General features: G+C 37.3%; 1 pseudogene; it reads right to left on the reverse strand.

Moving 5' to 3' along the window:
* Positions 1-577: 577 nt before the first annotated feature.
* LOC141431408 (L-2-hydroxyglutarate dehydrogenase, mitochondrial-like) overlaps positions 578-9351 on the reverse strand; it is an 8912-nt pseudogene continuing 138 nt past the window's right edge.

A 9351-nucleotide genomic window follows, 5' to 3' on the forward strand; every position in this document is an offset into this window, starting at 1 on the left:
AAACGTTTCCACAAGGGTATCGGAGCACATACGTAGTATGAGGAAACAGGACGACAAGGGTCTGCTGTGGCCGAGCACTCAATGAACTCGGATTCGACGCACTATATCAGATTTGATAAGGTATCTGTACTTGCGAGAGGGAAATTTTTCATTCCGCGGAAAGTGCGTGAAGCCATCGAGATTAGTCGTCGGCCGAATTTCAACCGGGATTGTGGTTGGACGGTACCTCCGAGTTGGAAAACGGTGTTAAATACTCGTGCTGCGTCATCGGTGTGTGTGAACGTACCTTTACAGAGCGATATTGTTAGTGTTGTGTGCTACCCTACATTTGACAGTTGTAATGATGATGAAAACGCGGGTAGTTGTGTGCCGGTGTCAGTTTCGTCGGGTAGTCGCGCGAGCAGAGCGGCGGCGCGCAGTGCGCGTGTTGCAGCAGCCGCTGAGTCGCGTTGCTCCGAAGACGAAGGGCTACGGATTAGCCCGAAACATGTCGAGCTAAACTCGATTTAAGACGTGAGTTATCCGGGTCATTATATTTAATATGAGTGAGTCTCACGGTAGTTTCATGTTCAATAATTATTAGTGCCCAATTCGTCGGATTCTGGTTTCGTCGGAATTTTTCAGTTGAACAAAACTATGGAAATATCGTGGCTTTACTCATATTACTACTAAAAGGTAGACTTACATTTACAAAAAGGCACAGTCAAACAAATTGAATCATGACCCAGAGTGGAACCTTTGTGCTACTAATGTCATGTTGACATTTTATACTTTTGTCAAGGAAATCATAGTGAAATTGATTATTAAAAGGTTCCACCGATAACGATATCGGATCGGATAATCTGAAAGCGCTCTAATGCGGGCGAAGACGCGGGTTAATGCTAGTAAAATATAACCAAACGCTTTCTTTACCTAACTGATTTTATTGCATACTAGTATCATTTTTTCCGACGAAACAAGAATCCGATGAATCGAGAACTAGTCAAAATATTATATTACCGAGATACTTAAGCTCTTGTGAGACATGCATGATATAAAACTAAATAATTAAACTGCTCTGAAACACCGAATCTAGTCAGGCCTTGCTCGGACTTATTAATCTTGAATTGAGCCATTTAATAATAAAATTTTGTTCCGCCTCCGTACCTTACCTACTCAGTTTTCACGATAAAATCGTCAATGTACAATGCTGTTCTAAATCAATCGTAATCTTCATTTAAAACTGGTATAAATATGAAAAAATCGAGTAAAAAATATGACATATCTAAATCTTAAAGTAAAATAAAGATAAAATAACATTGTTTTGGATTTGTGCTTTAGTCAGACAGTCGAAATGGCCACCAAGGCAGTTTTTATCCCTTTACGTGATGGAAAAAGGTGCGTGGCGCCCGGGCACAGGATTCTACAGGGCGCCAGCACAACCAACCAACAAATATACCTGCCAACTTTAAAAAGAATACTTTTTTTACTAGCAAGGTGTAGGCTGATTATCGCACCCCAACACCAAATATGGTTAAGACTACCCAGTCGGCCATTATTTTAAGAATTGCGTAAACCAGGAATGGCGAACTCATATCACGCATACCATTTTCGGCACGCTACAAAATAATTGTCCTTATAGTAATCATCGAATGTAGGAGCGGAATTCTCATAGCAAAAATCAAATGCCACGTGGGATTGACCATTGTGTTTTATCGACTATTCCAGTTATCGATATTTCGCATGTTACCGACCTTTAACATTATTCTGTAACATTTGACCTCTCTGATAATGATAATTCATTGATAGTTTTATTCTTGTCCATGAAATCACTAAGAATCTTTAGTGGCAAGTCATAGCCAGATTCATCATCATCATCATGTCAGCCGAAAGACGTCCGCTGCTGTACATAGGCCTCCCAAAGGCTCTCCACTCAGGCCGGTCTTGTGCCAGACCGATAGCCAGATTGTTTTTTTTTTTTAAAATGGACATACCAATAAAATGGTAGATTTCCCAACTTTTTGAAGTGTCTATTATAAACAAAAATTGGATAGTTATTTCGACTTTGACCTTGAAAGGTTCGCCATTCCTGGCGTAGACTTAGCATAAAGCTGGGTATCTACTACAGCTGCTTCTAGTGAATACGCAGTCTAAGAGTGATTTTGCACTACGTCCGAACCCGATCCGGATCAGTGGAAATACGGTCCCATGCAGTTGTAGAACCATTTGTCTGGTAGTTCACCGAGGTATATTTAAAGATTGCCAGTTAGCTTTGCCGCCCCATTATGTTACGGCAAAGTATTTCATTTAAGAAAAAAAAACCTGCAATAGGTGGCTTCGCCCTGGCAGTTTACGCACTGGATCCGAGAGGAATCGGACGACTGAATCATATAAAAAGTTAGTTCTACAACTGCCTCGGACAGTATTTTCACTGATTCAGATCGGTTTCGGATAAGACGTAGTGGGAAACCCCTCTAAAGCTGCAAGAATTCGAGTAGAAAAAACACGTAACATTACTTCGAACTTGCACTAGTTTTGTTGGACAGTTTGAACTGGTCGTCCATTTTGTCGGCGATCATTTTGGCTATCGCAAGGGAGGAGGTGGCGCCGGGCGAGGGCGCGTTCCGACAGTGGAGCACCCGGCTGCCTATCGCGCCTGAGCCCGGTTGGGAGTCGAACACGAAGTCCTCTATTAGCGTGCCTGGAATTATAAGGAGTTCAGTTATTATTATTATATTTAGGCAAAGGGCAAAGGCCCGCTCCTCTTAACTTCCGGAGTTTAGTTACACATTTTAAATATTTGGGTAAATATTCAGTGTTTCTGCAGAGTTTTTTGTCGTTACTTTCGTTTGTTTCGGTAAGTATTATTGAAAGAGATGGTTACATATTTGATTATCGAAAATTAAAATACCTAAGGTTAAAATGTCGATGTTCAAAATATCGAAAATTAAATTATCGATTGAATCACAATATCGAAAGTTATTATACCTATGGTCAAAATGTCTAAAATTTATTTTAATTTGATTAAAATATCGAATGAGTAAAAATATCGATAGCCAATATATCTAAGTTGTAAAATGTCAACATATTAGAATGTCGAAAATTAAAATATCGTACATACAAATCTGCTTTATTTATTGGTCCTTTCTCTTAATAGCATTTATTTTACATAATCTAGTCATTTGTTGTTGTGGTCACAGTTCTAACCCAACCGAACCAAATATTTTTGGTAATTCATGTTCAATAGGTTATAGGTTAGTATTACGTCAAGGCGCGTCAACTGAGCGGAATAGGAGCTCCGCGAAGCGGAGCTCCGTCGACCTGTCACGTGATAGTTCATACATAGGATATTCGATACTCTGTAGGTACTTCGATATTTTGGACTCGATATTTATGTCTTTCGATAACACTTTTGTAGAAAATATATTTTCGATATATTGGACGTAGATTACCTAACCATTCGACAATATAAACTTTCGTTATTTTAATTTTCGATATTTTGATACATTCGATATTTTCTTTTTCGATATTTTGAACATCGACATTTACCCGTATATTTTAACTTTCGATATTCAAATATGTAACCAAAGAGATGATGCTCGGGAATTTTTTTTATGAAAGGTAAGACAATACCGATGCTAAATGTAGCGTGATAGTATGGCTAATAAAAGATGAACCTCCAAAAACGCGGCAAATTCAAAAAATGTATGATGGTATCACCACAGAATAAGTAGGTAATAGTACACACAGAAGCTCCTCTGCCCTACAAAGTGACGATTAGGCATAAGAATCTTGCTACTTTATGCTTCTGTCTATCGCATCCCTATTGGAAAATAATAAGTAATTATTTAAAACAATATGTTGAACATTGTAAGGTATACGAATATTTTTGAGAAAAATTTTCTCTTCAGAACCTCAATTTGTATTGACCAGTTCTGAAAGGGATATTAGTATCAAAACACACACAAATCACACAAACCCATCTATCACCACCACCACACTACACTGCAGCTTCGGCCAGTTCTGTATCGCATGTCAACCCACACATAATATTAGCGTCAAGTCAACCGAGTCACCTCTGTAACCTGACGAATGCTGAGTGGATTCCATTTTCATAACAAACGTATTTAAAATAAATAATAAATAAATATCATGGGACACTTGACACCAATTGACCTAGTCCCAAACTAAGCAAAACTTGTACTATGGATACTAGGCAACGGATAAACATACTTATGTGGATAAATACATACTTAAATACATATTGAACATCCAAGACCCAAGAACAAACATTCGTATTATTCATACAAATATCTGCCCCGGCCGGGAATCAAATCCGGAACCTCAAGCTTCGTAGTCAGGTTCTCTAACCACTTGGCTATCCGGTCGTCGATTTAGATAGTTATTGGAATATTCGTTACTTCCTATTGATTATGTTAGTTATGAAATAAATGGTTCTTATTCATAGTCTTATTCTTAAAATATTACTAACCTACAAATTCAGTCACCGCATCTAAAAACTCTTTTTTCTGTTTGAATAAGGTTTCCCTCTCTGCATGTTTTCGTTTTAATTTGCTTATAATCTGTTGCACACCACTATTGATAGTTTTACCCATGGGGAAAACAAACACTTGAGCTTGTACGTACTTATCTATTCTGTGACTTGTTGAGTTTAGTACCTTCGTGTGTTAAAATTAAAGGGCGGATGATGGATGCAAAATGGTGACGAAAGCATAAGATGGATAAGACTTTTATTAAACTTAGTTTAATATTTTTGTACATAAATGTATAGAAATTTGAGTGATTAGCGAAGTATCACTTTACGAATAGCTACGCTACTTTTTACATTTGTAGATGCAGAGGTCATTTTCCTTTTTCTTTTTTAAGAGGTTATTTTTTCTTTTTTTTCCTTTTTATCTTTATCTTTATCTTTTATCATTTTCCCTACAAAAGTGGATATGGACACTGAAAATATGTAGGTACTTAATATAGAAAAAAATACGATTATCTCCTATAACAATAAAATCATCTAACTATTTTTCAATTATGTTCTCTTTTTTTTAAACAATTGTAGTCATATCCATATTACGTATATCGTTCGACATGATTTAAACCCACTGGTTAAAATAGAGTTTTTTGGAAATTTACTGCTGAAACATGTTTCATCTTAGCATGGTGTAGGTACAGTTGTGTTGCTCTGAAATTGAGTTCGAAACGCGTCAGTGTAGGTAGTGTGGTGGTGGTGATAGATGGGTTTGTGTGATTTGTGTGTGTTCTTACAGTGTGGAGGTGGAGGAACTGCATGAATACGCATATCTTGCATAAACGTAGCTATCATAATTAGTGTCAAGTGTCCCATAATATTTATTTATTTAGTTCATTAAATCAAATCTCACCATCACTACCCATAGCCTGTGCCCTGACCCCCGAAGGCCCGGTCTCCACGTCAGCTGTGGTCAGCGACAGCACAAATTTCCTTAGCTGGGCTACTTGGAGTGGCACCAGCCAGGACCGAGCCATCTCCTTCATCCCGAACCCTGCGTACTTCATGGCAACCTTGCGGAAACCATGGAAGCGGAATATCTCTTTGAGCTCCTGCATATTGATGTCTCCCCATCTGAAAAATTATTGATTCATGCGTTAGTTTACTATATACTTAAGCATTTATATATTTCAGGGGGGGTTAAAATAAATATTTTTTTGTAGTAAGTTGCAATTAAGTTAAAAAAAATAGCAAAAAAAAACATTTTTAATACAAGCTTTCTTTAACTGACTGTACTTGTATTGTCACCCAAACTACATTTGCATGCCAAATTTCACGTCTATGCCACGTTGAAGAGTCACTGGATGTCACTACCAGATTATTGTATTGTCACGCAATTTACATCAGTATACCAAATATCAAGTCAATCCAACTACTGGAAGTTGTTTAACTTGCAAGATTTGATTACAGACAGACAGACAGGCAACGGGACAGGTGAAACTGAATAAAAGCTTGTAATAGTACTTTATTTGGTCATTTCAATAATTCATTTGATAATCTTATCTAAAGGAGTTAAACTTCAAGTAATATAATTAACAACTAATGACCATTCAAAATCAAGATGTTTTTCATAATATCAGTCGACGGCATAGTTCCCAGGAGTTTGCTGAATGGCCAGGCTCAAACGCTGGTGGAAATAGCTACCTCCTTCTGGTCGTCAGTCGTTTTTACCAGGCTCAAAAATCCTCTTACGAGCTCACGCCTGGACCCCATGGACCTTTCCTATCTCAAACGGCAATATGTTACTATGTCCTAAACAGTTGTTATTGTTTTTGTGGTATTTTACGCTTAAAAATACGGAAACCTACAGTATATGCCCGACACACACTTGATTTAGTCGTCTAGGCCTGAATGAACTATTACATAACATTTGTTGCACTCTTATCAGCAATCAGCGTCACAACTAAAGATAATAGAAAACAGAAATATAATAAAAGATAACTTGATGCTATAATTCTCATCACATAATTTTTATGTAATAATTATTGTGTAATTGTTTGAAACTTTAAACATTTATGAATAGGTACATTACATGTGCCATAGGTCAGGGTGAATATATCCCACAGTAATATTTCATCACTTTATAAATCGTCCAGAATGCTATGTCATCAACATACAATTGTTAGTGACACTTTTCTAACTCAGCCACATTCTTATGTTATGTTGTCAATATCCTGTTTTGTTTACATTACTGTATGGCCCACAGTGGTAACTCGCCCACATTTTTATATAGGCAGTGTGGACTGCAGGGTACTACGAAACTCGAAGTTCGTGTCTTGCGGTCCTCTGACACTTATAACTAATACTATTTAATACGAGAGTGAGAGAGACGGTACAACACGAACTTCGAGTTTCGTAGTAGCCCTGCTGATGCCAATTCCAACTTGTCCATATTTATCAGACATGTTCAATGAAAAAGGATGTACTCGTAATAATGTTGATAGTGCACAACTTCATATTTGTCAACCAGAATGAACGGCAATAAGTCAAACCTAAACACTAATTACATGAGTATGAGTATTGTAGTAATTGCAAATTACGTTGCATGAAGTTGAATTATAAGGAAGTGTAGACTTATGAGTAATAATTGCAATATTATACTTACTTGTAACCTTCTTTTGCAAAAGCCAAATAGCATTTGGCCCTACAATGATTCGTCCATCTATCCTTGGAGTCAAATGGACTCCAAGGAGGGGGATCTTGGGTCAGGTACAGGATAAATGTTAGCTTTGACTATATCACTTTTTTTTAACTATGTACAAATATTCTCCACGGAATGGTATTATCTTTGTTCTTCCGGACATCCTGTTAGCACAGCAATAGTGTCTGAGTGAAGACCACACATGTCAGCACATGTGAAGCTCTAACTTCTTGTCCTTTTTCATCAGTTATTTAATAGGATAGTCAGAGTCTTGAGCTTCGGCAAACTTTCTAACTTCGAAGTTTAAATTTGTGGCCACCTCTCTCAACAAAGTCTTCCACAAAGATTCAGTAACTTTGCCCCAGTTTACAATACCGGTATGCGGGGACCAAATACTTGGAGCCCTTCGCAGTGTGGTTCGATTTCTTTCATCTGCTGTTTGTCCATCAGTTCCATATCTTTGACGCCATTCCGTTGTCCCCTTTCATACAGATTTAAAGACGGAAACCTCTGATCGTTCAGTAGCCACAATTAATTTGCCACATTTTAAGTATGGTATATTTTTTTGTCACAGTATTCATAAGCTAAAGCGTGGCCTTGAACACAAAGCTTGGCTTTCAAAGAGCCAGGCTTGTGTAAATGCCTGCGTGGATCACTCCACTGTTACTCCCGCTCTGATGATGAGCCACTCGGTGTTCCTTTTCAAGCAGCGCAATTTTAATTCAGGGTATCTTATTAGGAGTTCTCTAGCTGATGCTGCGCCAACTATACCTCCGCCATAACAACCACGTCATATTTAGATCTTTGCTAAACGACCTGAAATGAATGACTATAAATTTCAAGGTTCAACTTAGTAGAAACTACTTTGAATATACCTACACTATTTTTTAGAGCAATATAGAGCCAAAATAAATAACGGACTTACCGAACATTACGAGTGCCAATAATAGCACTGTATCCCTTCGTTAGTAAACATTTGCTTATGATAGAATTAGACATTCGGGTAAAAGTATGTTTCGTTCTAAATAAAATACCTACTACGCTTCAGATTTGGTTGTAACTCATAATTCACCCACTCAAACTAAGATTGATAAGTGTATGTAGATAAGGACCCAATTGACGAGATTATTTATCCCATTAACACTTGCTAAATAAATTATTCCGCACTGACCGCACTTGTAGTTGCCCAACAATTTCGGAGGCTAGTGTAACGACGTTGTTACACGTTGGGATTAAATTTGAAATTGTTTTTTTTTCTTAATTATTTCGTCTAATTAGCGGTAGTTATCAATGGAATGTGGTATTAATTAAATGTGATCGCCATCTATGTACCTTATGTACGTATGATACAATGTGATCATGTCATGACCCCCGTGTGTGTTGATGTCACAGACTACTTAGAGATACTACGTGTTGATGTGTAAACGCAGTTTTAATAAAATAAGATTATACCACAGATTACTAATATTATCTGACAGATGCGTTTCGCTCTTTCTACGCGTTCACCCATGTCACCGCAACATCGCGAAGAGTATTTAAGATTAGCACAATGATTGATAAAGCATTTGTAGATTAAAAATAACTTCTAGGATTGTATTCGAGTAACTCACTCTAAATTCGCTTTAAACAAAATTCCTTGTTACTAAATCAGTTGTTTTGTATTTTTCAGAGACTACGTTGGTCGAGTGATCGAAACTCTGACATTTGACATTGACAAAAAAAACATTTCATATGTGTTTCATTCATGTCATCAGTGTCATCACGTAGCTAGCTCTTATACTTGTTTTCGTAAGATACAATAGTTCTGTTTTATAATATCGGCAATATAATGTTGCTTTAGCAAGTGCATTCAACTCAACACTATTTAACCTAATTTCTGGGTGGCTTTGAATTATCGACATCTATGTACCTTACGGCACATAGATGTCAATGCTTTGAATGATAATATCACTTACAAAGTTTCCGTATGTTGATCGTATAATTCACGATGGAGTCGTTATCAAACAGGAGTTAATATCTACTAAAACTAAGCAAGCGGATCAGATTAAACGCTATGAATCAAGACTTAGAGGTACGTATATTTCCCTGTTTTTCATCATTAGTGATAGAACCATGAGATGATGATGATGAATAAGGAACCATAAGGCTGCATTTCCACCAAAGATGTGTGATGATGTGTTGCGAGGAA

Source organism: Choristoneura fumiferana, chromosome 9 (assembly GCF_025370935.1).
Source record: "Choristoneura fumiferana chromosome 9, NRCan_CFum_1, whole genome shotgun sequence".
Taxonomy (NCBI): Eukaryota; Metazoa; Arthropoda; class Insecta; order Lepidoptera; family Tortricidae; genus Choristoneura; species Choristoneura fumiferana.